Genomic DNA, 9,125 nt, shown 5'->3' with positions numbered 1-9,125 from the left:
ACCCTGGGCTCTAACACTGCCAGTTTTTGCCCAGAAGTGCTAGCTGCACAGAGAAAAACACCAGCCAATGTGTCAGTGGGGTTCAGCAACGCCAGCTGTTCCCCCGCTGTGTAGCCGGCTACGTGTCCTGCAAACGCAACGCAGACACAAAGCTGCCTCCAGTGCAGGCTTTGGCCTACACTCTGCTCCCCCTGCTTACCCTTTGCTCCAACACCGCTAGTTGGGGCTCTAGGAAGACAATCTTGAATAAGCAACGCATCCGGGTTCCAGCACCGTCAGCTGGTACTCGGCAGTGTCTTTGTCACGGGTACTCCCTCCTGCCCAGCCTGGTTCCAGCACCATCAGCTGGTTCCGGGTAGTGTCAAGGTCACTTACACGCCTATATTTTGTCCCGTCGTGTTGCGGCCGGGTTAGCCAACTCCATGGTGCCTCCAGTTTAGGAGCTTCCTATGTGGGCTGCGGGAATTGGCAATCAAGGCTGGTTCTGTAGTGCCAGTAGGCCAAGCTCCCCCTGTAGGACTGTTGGTGTTGGGTAACTGCGGCAGCCTCGCGGCCTAGCTGTTCTCTCCTCTCCTGTGGACCTTCTGGTCCACATCCTGGTTTCAGCACCGTCAGCTGGTTCCGGGCTGAACCTTTGGCTTAGGTGCCTCCTTCTGGGTATCCGAGTTCCGCCAATGCCAGGCGGTCCTTGGTAGTGCTTTTAAGCGCGGGTACCTACAGCTTTGTAACCGGGTTCCAGCACCGTCAGCTGGTCCTCGGTCGTGCCATTGGCTCTTGCACACTTGGGCAACGCATCCGGGTTCCAGCACCGTCAGCTGGTTCTCGGCAGTGTCTTTGTCACGGGTACTCCCTCGTGCCCAGCCTGGTTCCAGCTCCGTCAGCTGGTTCCGGGTAGTGTCAAGCTCACTGAGACGCGTATGCGTTGCCCCGTCGTGTTGCGGTCGGGTTAGCCAACTCCATGGTGCCTCCAGTTTAGGAGCTTCCTATGTGGGCTGCGGGAATTGGCAATCAAGGCTGGTTCTGTAGTGCCAGTAGGCCAAGCTCCCCCTGTAGGACTGTTGGTGTTCGGTAACTGCGGCAGCCTCGCGGCCTAGCTGTTCTCTCCTCTCCTGTGGACCTTCTGGTCCACATCCTGGTGACAGCACCGTCAGCTGGTTCCGGGCAGAGCCTTTGGCTTAGGTGCCTCCTTCTGGGTATCCGAGTTCCGCCAATGCCAGGCGGTCCTTGGTAGTGCTTTTAAGCGCGGGTACCTACAGCTTTGTAACCGGGTTCCAGCACCGTCAGCTGGTCCTCGGTCGTGCCATTGGCTCTTGCACACTTGGGCAACGCATCCGGGTTCCAGCACCGTCAGCTGGTTCTCGGCAGTGTCTTTGTCATGGGTACTCCCTCGTGCCCAGCCTGGTTCCAGCACCGTCAGCTGGTTCCGGGTAGTGTCAAGCTCACTGAGACGCCTATGCGTTGCCCCGTCGTGTTGCGGTCAGGTTAGCCAACTCCATGGCGCCTCCAGTTTAGGAGCTTCCTATGTGGGCTGCGGGAATTGGCAATCAAGGCTGGTTCTGTAGTGCCAGTAGGCCAAGCTCCCCCTGTAGGACTGTTGGTGTTCAGTAACTGCGGCAGCCTCGCGGCCTAGCTGTTCTCTCCTCTCCTGTGGACCTTCTGGTCCACATCCTGGTTCCAGCACTGTCAGCTGGTTCCGGGCAGAGCCTTTGGATAGGTGCCTCCTTCTGGGTATCCGAGTTCCGCCAACGCCAGGCGGTCCTTGGTAGTGCTTTTAAGCGCGGGTACCTACAGCTTTGTAACCGGGTTCCAGCACCTTTAGCTGGTCCTCGGTGCCATTGGCTCTTGCACACTTGGGCAATGCATCCGGGTTCCAGCACCGTCAGCTGGTTCTCGGCAGTGTCTTTGTCACGGGTACTCCCTCGTGCCCAGCCTGGTTCCAGCACCGTCAGCTGGTTCCGGGTAGTGTCAAGCTCACTGAGACGCCTATGCGTTGCCCCGTCATGTTGCGGTCGGGTTAGCCAACTCCATGGTGCCTCCAGTTTAGGAGCTTCCTATGTGGGCTGCGGGAATTGGCAATCAAGGCTGGTTCTGTAGTGCCAGTAGGCCAAGCTCCCCCTGTAGGACTGTTGGTGTTCGGTAACTGCGGCAGCCTCGCTGTTATGATCTGGTGGTTAGAACAAATAGTGGATCTGGTAGTTAGAGCACCAGAAAAGACCTGATAGCACATTAATACAGGACAAGCTCTGGGAAGTGGAACCTCTGCTGACCGCAATCCCTAATCCTATCATGTACACTAGAAATAGCCGTGGAGCGCTCCTAACATGACCTAGGCGCCTCGTCACAGCCTCAGAACTAGCTAGCCCCTAGAGATAGGAAAAATAAGCCTATCTTGCCTCAGAGAAAATTCCCCAAAGGAAAAGGCAGCCCCCCACATATATTGACTGTGAGTAAGATGAAATCACCAACACAGAGATGAAATAGATTTAGCAAAGAGAGGCCCGACTTACTAAACAGACAGAAGATAGGAAAGGTCACTTTGCAGTCAGCACAAAACCCTACAAAAAGCCACACAGAGAGTACAGGGAAAAATACCTTCCGCACCGACTAACGGAGCGGAGGCGCCCCTCTGCATCCCAGAGCTTCCAGCAAGCAAGGCAATATTCACATAAGCATGCTGGACAGAAAAAATAGCAAACAAGAAAAAAGCAAAGCGAAACTTAGCTTCTGCTGGAGAAAACAGGTAACCAGGAAGATCCAGGAGCGAACTAGACCAATGCTACAACATAGGCAGCTGGCATCGGACAAGGATCCAAGTGGAGTTTAATAGAGCAGCCCACTAACGAATTAGCCTCGTCACCTGTGGAAGGAAACTCAGAAACACCCACAGGCATCAGAGAAAGTCCATGGACAGAACCAGCCGAAGTACCATTCATGACCACAGGAGGGAGCCCGAAAACAGAATTCACAACAGTACTTCCCCCTTGAGGAGGGGTCACCGAACCCTCACGAGAGCCCCCAGGCCGACCAGGATGAGCCAAATGAAAGGCACGAACCAGATCGGCCGCATGAACATCAGAGGCAAAAACCCAGGAATTATCCTCCTGACCATAACCCTTCCACTTGACCAAGTACTGGAGTTTCCGTCTCGAAATACGAGAATCCAAAATCTTCTCCACCACATACTCCAACTCCCCCTCAACCAACACCGGAGCAGGAGGGTCAACGGATGGAACCACAGGCGCCACGTATCTCCGCAACAACGACCTATGGAACACATTATGGATGGCAAAAAATCTGGAAGGGCCAAACGAAATGACACAGGATTGATAACCTCAGAAATTTTATACGGACCAATGAAACGAGGCTTAAAGTTAGGAGAGGAAACCTTCATAGGAACATAACGAGATGACAACCAAACTAAATCCCCAACACGAAGTCGGGGACCCACACAGCGCCGGCGGTTAGCGAAACGTTGAGCCTTCTCCTGGGACAATGTCAAATTGTCCACCACATGAGTCCAAATCTGCTGCAACCTATTCACCACAGTATCCACACCAGGACAGTCCGAAGACTCAACCTGCCCTGAAGAGAAACGAGGATGGAAACCAGAATTGCAGAAAAACGGCGAAACCAAAGTAGCCGAGCTGGCCCGATTATTAAAGGCAAACTCAGCCAACGGCAAAGAGGACACCCAATCATCCTGATCAGCAGAAAAAAAGCATCTCAAATATGTTTCCAACGTCTGATTAGTTCGTTCGGTTTGGCCATTTGTCTGAGGATGGAAAGCCGAGGAAAAAGACAAATCAATGCCCATCCTAGCACAAAAGGATCGCCAAAACCTCGAAACAAACTGAGAACCTCTGTCCGAAACGATGTTCTCCGGGATGCCATGTAAACGAACCACATGCTGGAAAAACAATGGCACCAAATCAGAGGAGGAAGGCAATTTAGACAAGGGCACCAAATGTACCATCTTAGAAAAGCGATCACAAACCACCCAAATGACCGACATCTTTTGAGAGACGGGGAGATCCGAAATAAAATCCATAGAAATATGCGTCCAGGGCCTCTTCGGGACCGGCAAGGGCAAAAGCAACCCACTAGCATGAGAACAGCAGGGCTTAGCCCGAGCACAAGTCCCACAGGACTGCACAAAAGAACGCACATCCTGTGACAAAGAAGGCCACCAAAAGGATCTAGCCACCAAATCTCTGGTACCAAAGAATCCAGGATGCCCAGCCAACACCGAACAATGAAGCTCAGAGATAACTCTGTTAGTCCATTTATCAGGGACAAACAGTTTCTCTGCTGGGCAACGGTCAGGTCTATCAGCCTGAAATTTTTGCAGCGCCCGCCGCAAATCAGGGGAGATGGCAGACAAAATTATCCCCTCTTTGAGAATACCTGCCGGCTCAGAAACACCCGGAGAGTCAGGCACAAAACTCCTTGACAGGGCATCAGCCTTCTCATTCTTAGAGCCCGGAAGGTACGAAACCACAAAATCAAAACGGGAGAAAAATAACGCCCATCGAGCCTGTCTCGGATTCAACCGTTTGGCAGACTCAAGATAAGTCAAATTTTTGTGATCTGTCAAGACCACCACGCGATGCTTGGCTCCTTCAAGCCAATGACGCCACTCATCGAATGCCCACTTCATGGTCAACAATTCTCGATTACCAACATCATAATAGCACTCAGCAGGCGAAAACTTCCTAGAAAAGAAAGCACATGGCTTCATTCCCGAGCCATCAGAACTTCTTTGCGACAAAACAGCCCCTGCTCCAATCTCAGAGGCATCAACCTCAACCTGAAACGGGAGCGAAACATCTGGCTGGCACAACACAGGGGCAGAAGAAAAACGACGCTTCAATTTCTGAAAAGCCTCCACGGCCGCAGAAGACCAATTGACCACATCAGCACCCTTCTTGGTCAAATCAGTCAACGGTTTAGCAACACTAGAAAAATTAGCGATGAAGCGACGATAAAAATTAGCAAAGCCCAGGAACTTTTGCAGGCTCTTCACAGATGTCGGCTGAGTCCAATCATGAATGGCCTGGACTTTAACAGGATCCATCTCGACAGTAGAAGGGGAAAAAATGAACCCCAAAAATGAAACCTTCTGAACTCCAAAGAGACACTTTGACCCCTTCGCAAACAAGGAATTAGCACGAAGGACCTGGAACACCATTCTGACCTGCTTCACATGAGACTCCCAATCATCCGAAAAGACCAAAATATCATCCAAATACACAATCAGGAATTTATCCAGGTACTCTCGGAAGATGTCATGCATAAAGGACTGAAATACTGATGGAGCATTGGAAAGCCCGAATGGCATCACCAGGTACTCAAAATGGCCCTCGGGCGTATTAAATGCTGTTTTCCATTCATCGCCCTGTTTAATACGCACAAGATTATACGCCCCTCGAAGGTCTATCTTGGTAAACCAACTAGCCCCTTTAATACGAGCAAACAAGTCGGACAGCAACGGCAAAGGATACTGAAATTTGACAGTAATTTTATTAAGAAGGCGGTAATCAATACAAGGTCTCAAAGAACCATCCTTCTTGGCCACAAAAAAGAACCCTGCTCCCAACGGTGATGAAGACAGGCGAATATGGCCTTTCTCCAAGGATTCCTTTATATAACTCCGCATAGCGGCGTGTTCTGGCACAGATAAATTGAACAATCGGCCCTTAGGAAACTTACTACCAGGAATCAAATTAATTGCACAATCGCAATCCCTATGAGGATTTAGGGCACTGGCTTTGGGCTCATCAAATACATCCTGATAATCCGACAAAAACTCCGGAACTTCAGAAGGAGTAGAAGACGAAATTGACAAAAATGGAACATCACCATGTACCCCCTGGCAACCCCAGCTGGACACAGACATAGATTTCCAGTCCAATACTGGATTGTGGACCTGTAGCCATGGTAACCCTAAAACGACCACATCATGCAGATTATGCAACACCAAAAAACGGATATCCTCCCGATGTGCAGGAGCCATGGACATGGTCAATTGGGTCCAGTACTGAGGCTTATTCTTGGCCAAAGGCGTAGCATCAATTCCTCTCAATGGAATAGGATGCTGCAAGGGCTCCAAGAAAAAACCACAGCGCCTAGCATACTCCAAGTCCATCAAATTCAGGGCAGCGCCTGAAACCACAAATGCCATAACAGAGTAGGAAGACAAAGAACAAATCAGAGTAATGGACAATAGAAATTTTGACTGTACTGTACCAATGGTGGCAGACCTAGCGAACCGCTTAGTGCGCTTAGGACAATCGGAGATAGCATGAGTGGAATCACCACAGTAAAAACACAGCCCATTCTGACGTCTGTGTTTCTGCCGTTCAGCTCTGGTCAAAGTCCTATTACACTGCATAGGCTCAGGCCCATGCTCAGATAGTACCACCAGATGGTGCACAGTTTTACGCTCACGCAAGCGCCGATCGATCTGAATACCCAAAGACATAGACTCATTCAGACCAGCAGGCATGGGAAATCCCACCATGACCTCTTTAAGGGCTTCAGAGAGACCCTTTCTGAAGATTGCTGCCAGGGCACATTCATTCCACTGAGTGAGCACAGACCACTTTCTAAATTTCTGACAATATATCTCGGCTTCATCCTGACCCTGACACAGAGCCAGCAAGATTTTCTCTGCCTGATCCACTGAATTAGGTTCGTCATAAAGCAATCCGAGCGCCAGGAAAAACGCATCCACATCACGCAATGCCGGATCTCCTGGCGCAAGGGAAAATGCCCAGTCTTGAGGGTCACCACGTAACAAAGAAATAATGATCCTTACTTGTTGAGCAGGATCACCTGAGGAGCGAGGTTTCAAAGCTAGAAACAATTTACAATTATTTTTGAAATTCAAGAACTTAGATCTATCACCAAAAAATAAATCAGGAATAGGAATCCCAGGCTCTGACATCGGATTCTGAACCACAAATTCTTGAATGTTTTGTACCCTTGTAGTGAGATTATCCATCCAAGAGGACAGACCTTGAATGTCCATGTCTACACCTGTGTTCTGAACCACCCAGAGGTAAAGGGGAAAAGTGAAACAGAACACGCTGCAAAGAAAAAAAAAATGGTCTCAGAGCTTCACTTATCCCTCTATTGAGATGCATCAATACTTTTGGCCAGCTGTACTGTTATGATCTGGTGGTTAGAACAAATAGTGGATCTGGTAGTTAGAGCACCAGAAAAGACATGATAGCACATTAATACAGGACAAGCTCTGGGAAGTGGAACCTCTGCTGACCGCTATCCCTAATCCTATCACGTACACTAGAAATAGCTGTGGAGCGCTCCTAACATGACCTAGGCGCTTCGTCACAGCCTCAGAACTAGCTAGCCCCTAGAGATAGGAAAAATAAGCCTATCTTACCTCAGAGAAAATTCCCCAAAGGAAAAGGCAGCCCCCCACATATATTGACTGTGAGTAAGATGAAATCACAAACACAGAGATGAAATAGATTTAGCAAAGAGAGGCCCGACTTACTAAACAGACAGAAGATAGGAAAGGTCACTTTGCAGTCAGCACAAAACCATACAAAAAGCCACACAGAGAGTGCAGGGAAAAATACCTTCCGCACCGACTAACGGAGCGGAGGCGCCCCTCTGCGTCCCAGAGCTTCCAGCAAACAAGGCAATATTCACATAAGCATGCTGGACAGAAAAAATAGCAAACAAGAAAAAAGCAATGCGAAACTTAGCTTCTGCTGGAGAAAACAGGTAACCAGGAAGATCCAGGAGCGAACTAGACCAATGCTACAACATAGGCAGCTGGCATTGGACAAGGATCCAAGTGGAGTTAAATAGAGCAGCCCACTAACAAATTAGCCTCGTCACCTGTGGAAGGAAACTCAGAAACACCCACAGGCATCAGAGAAAGTCCATGGACAGAACCAGCCGAAGTACCATTCATGACCACAGGAGGGAGACCGAAAACAGAATTCACAACACCTCACAGCCTAGCTGTTCTCTCCTCTCCTGTGGACCTTCTGGTCCACATCCTGGTTCCAGCACCGTCAGCTGGTTCCGGGCAGAGCCTTTGGCTTAGGTGCCTCCTTCTGGGTATCCGAGTTCCGCCAACGCCAGGCGGTCCTTGGTAGTGCTTTTAAGCGCGGGTACCAACAGCTCAGTAACCAGGTTCCAGCACCATCAGCTGGTCCTCGTTCGTGCCATTGGCTCTTGCACAGTTGGCCAACGCATCCGGGTTCCAGTACCGTCAGCTGGTTCTCGGCAGTGTCTTTTGCTCTTGTACCTTCTGCTCACCATCCTGGTTCCAGTACCGTCAGCTGGTTCCGGGCAGAGCCTTTGGCTTAGGTGCCTCCTTCTGGGTATCCAAGTTCCACCAACGTCAGGTGGTCCTTGGTAGTGCTTTCAGGCACGGGTACCTCCTGCTTAGTAACCGGGTTCCAGTAACGTCAGCTGGTCCTCGGTAGTTCCATTGGCTCTTGGACCTTCGTCTACCCATCTGGGTTCCAGTACCGCCAGCTGGTTCTCAGCAGTGTCTTTTGCTTTTGTACCTTCTGCTCCCCATCCTGGTTCCAGTAACGTCAGCTGGTTTTGGGCAGAGCCTTTGGCTTAGGTGCCTCCTTCTGGGTATCCGAGTTCTGCCAACGTCAGGCGGTCCTTGGTAGTGCTTTTTAGCACGGGTACCTCCTGCTTAGTAACCGGGTTCCAGTAACGTCAGCTGGTCCTCGGTAGTTCCATTGGCTCTTGGACCTTCGGGTAGCCATCCAAGTTCCAGTTCCATCAGCTGGTTCTCAGCATTTTCTCAGCCTTCTTGTACCTTCTGCTACATTTCCAAGTTGAAGACCCTAAAGACGATGACCCGGAAGACCACCCCTAAGATGACGACGACACCAGAGACGACAACCACTGAGATGACGACGACCCTGGAGATGACGACCCTGAAGACCACCCCGATGACGACGACGACGACGGCGGAGACGACGACGGCGGAGACGACGACGGCGGAGACGACGACGGCGGAGAAGACGACCCTGGAGACGACGACATGGAAGACCGAGAAGCACAAGTACAAGAAGCTGCAGAACAAAGAGCAGAAGAACATTAAGCATAACACTTAATATCAGAGC

Source organism: Ranitomeya imitator, chromosome 1 (genome assembly GCF_032444005.1).
Source record: "Ranitomeya imitator isolate aRanImi1 chromosome 1, aRanImi1.pri, whole genome shotgun sequence".
In the NCBI taxonomy this organism is placed as follows: Eukaryota; Metazoa; Chordata; class Amphibia; order Anura; family Dendrobatidae; genus Ranitomeya; species Ranitomeya imitator.
The sequence above is the reverse complement of the archived record's forward strand: the minus strand, read 5'-3'. Positions refer to the sequence as shown.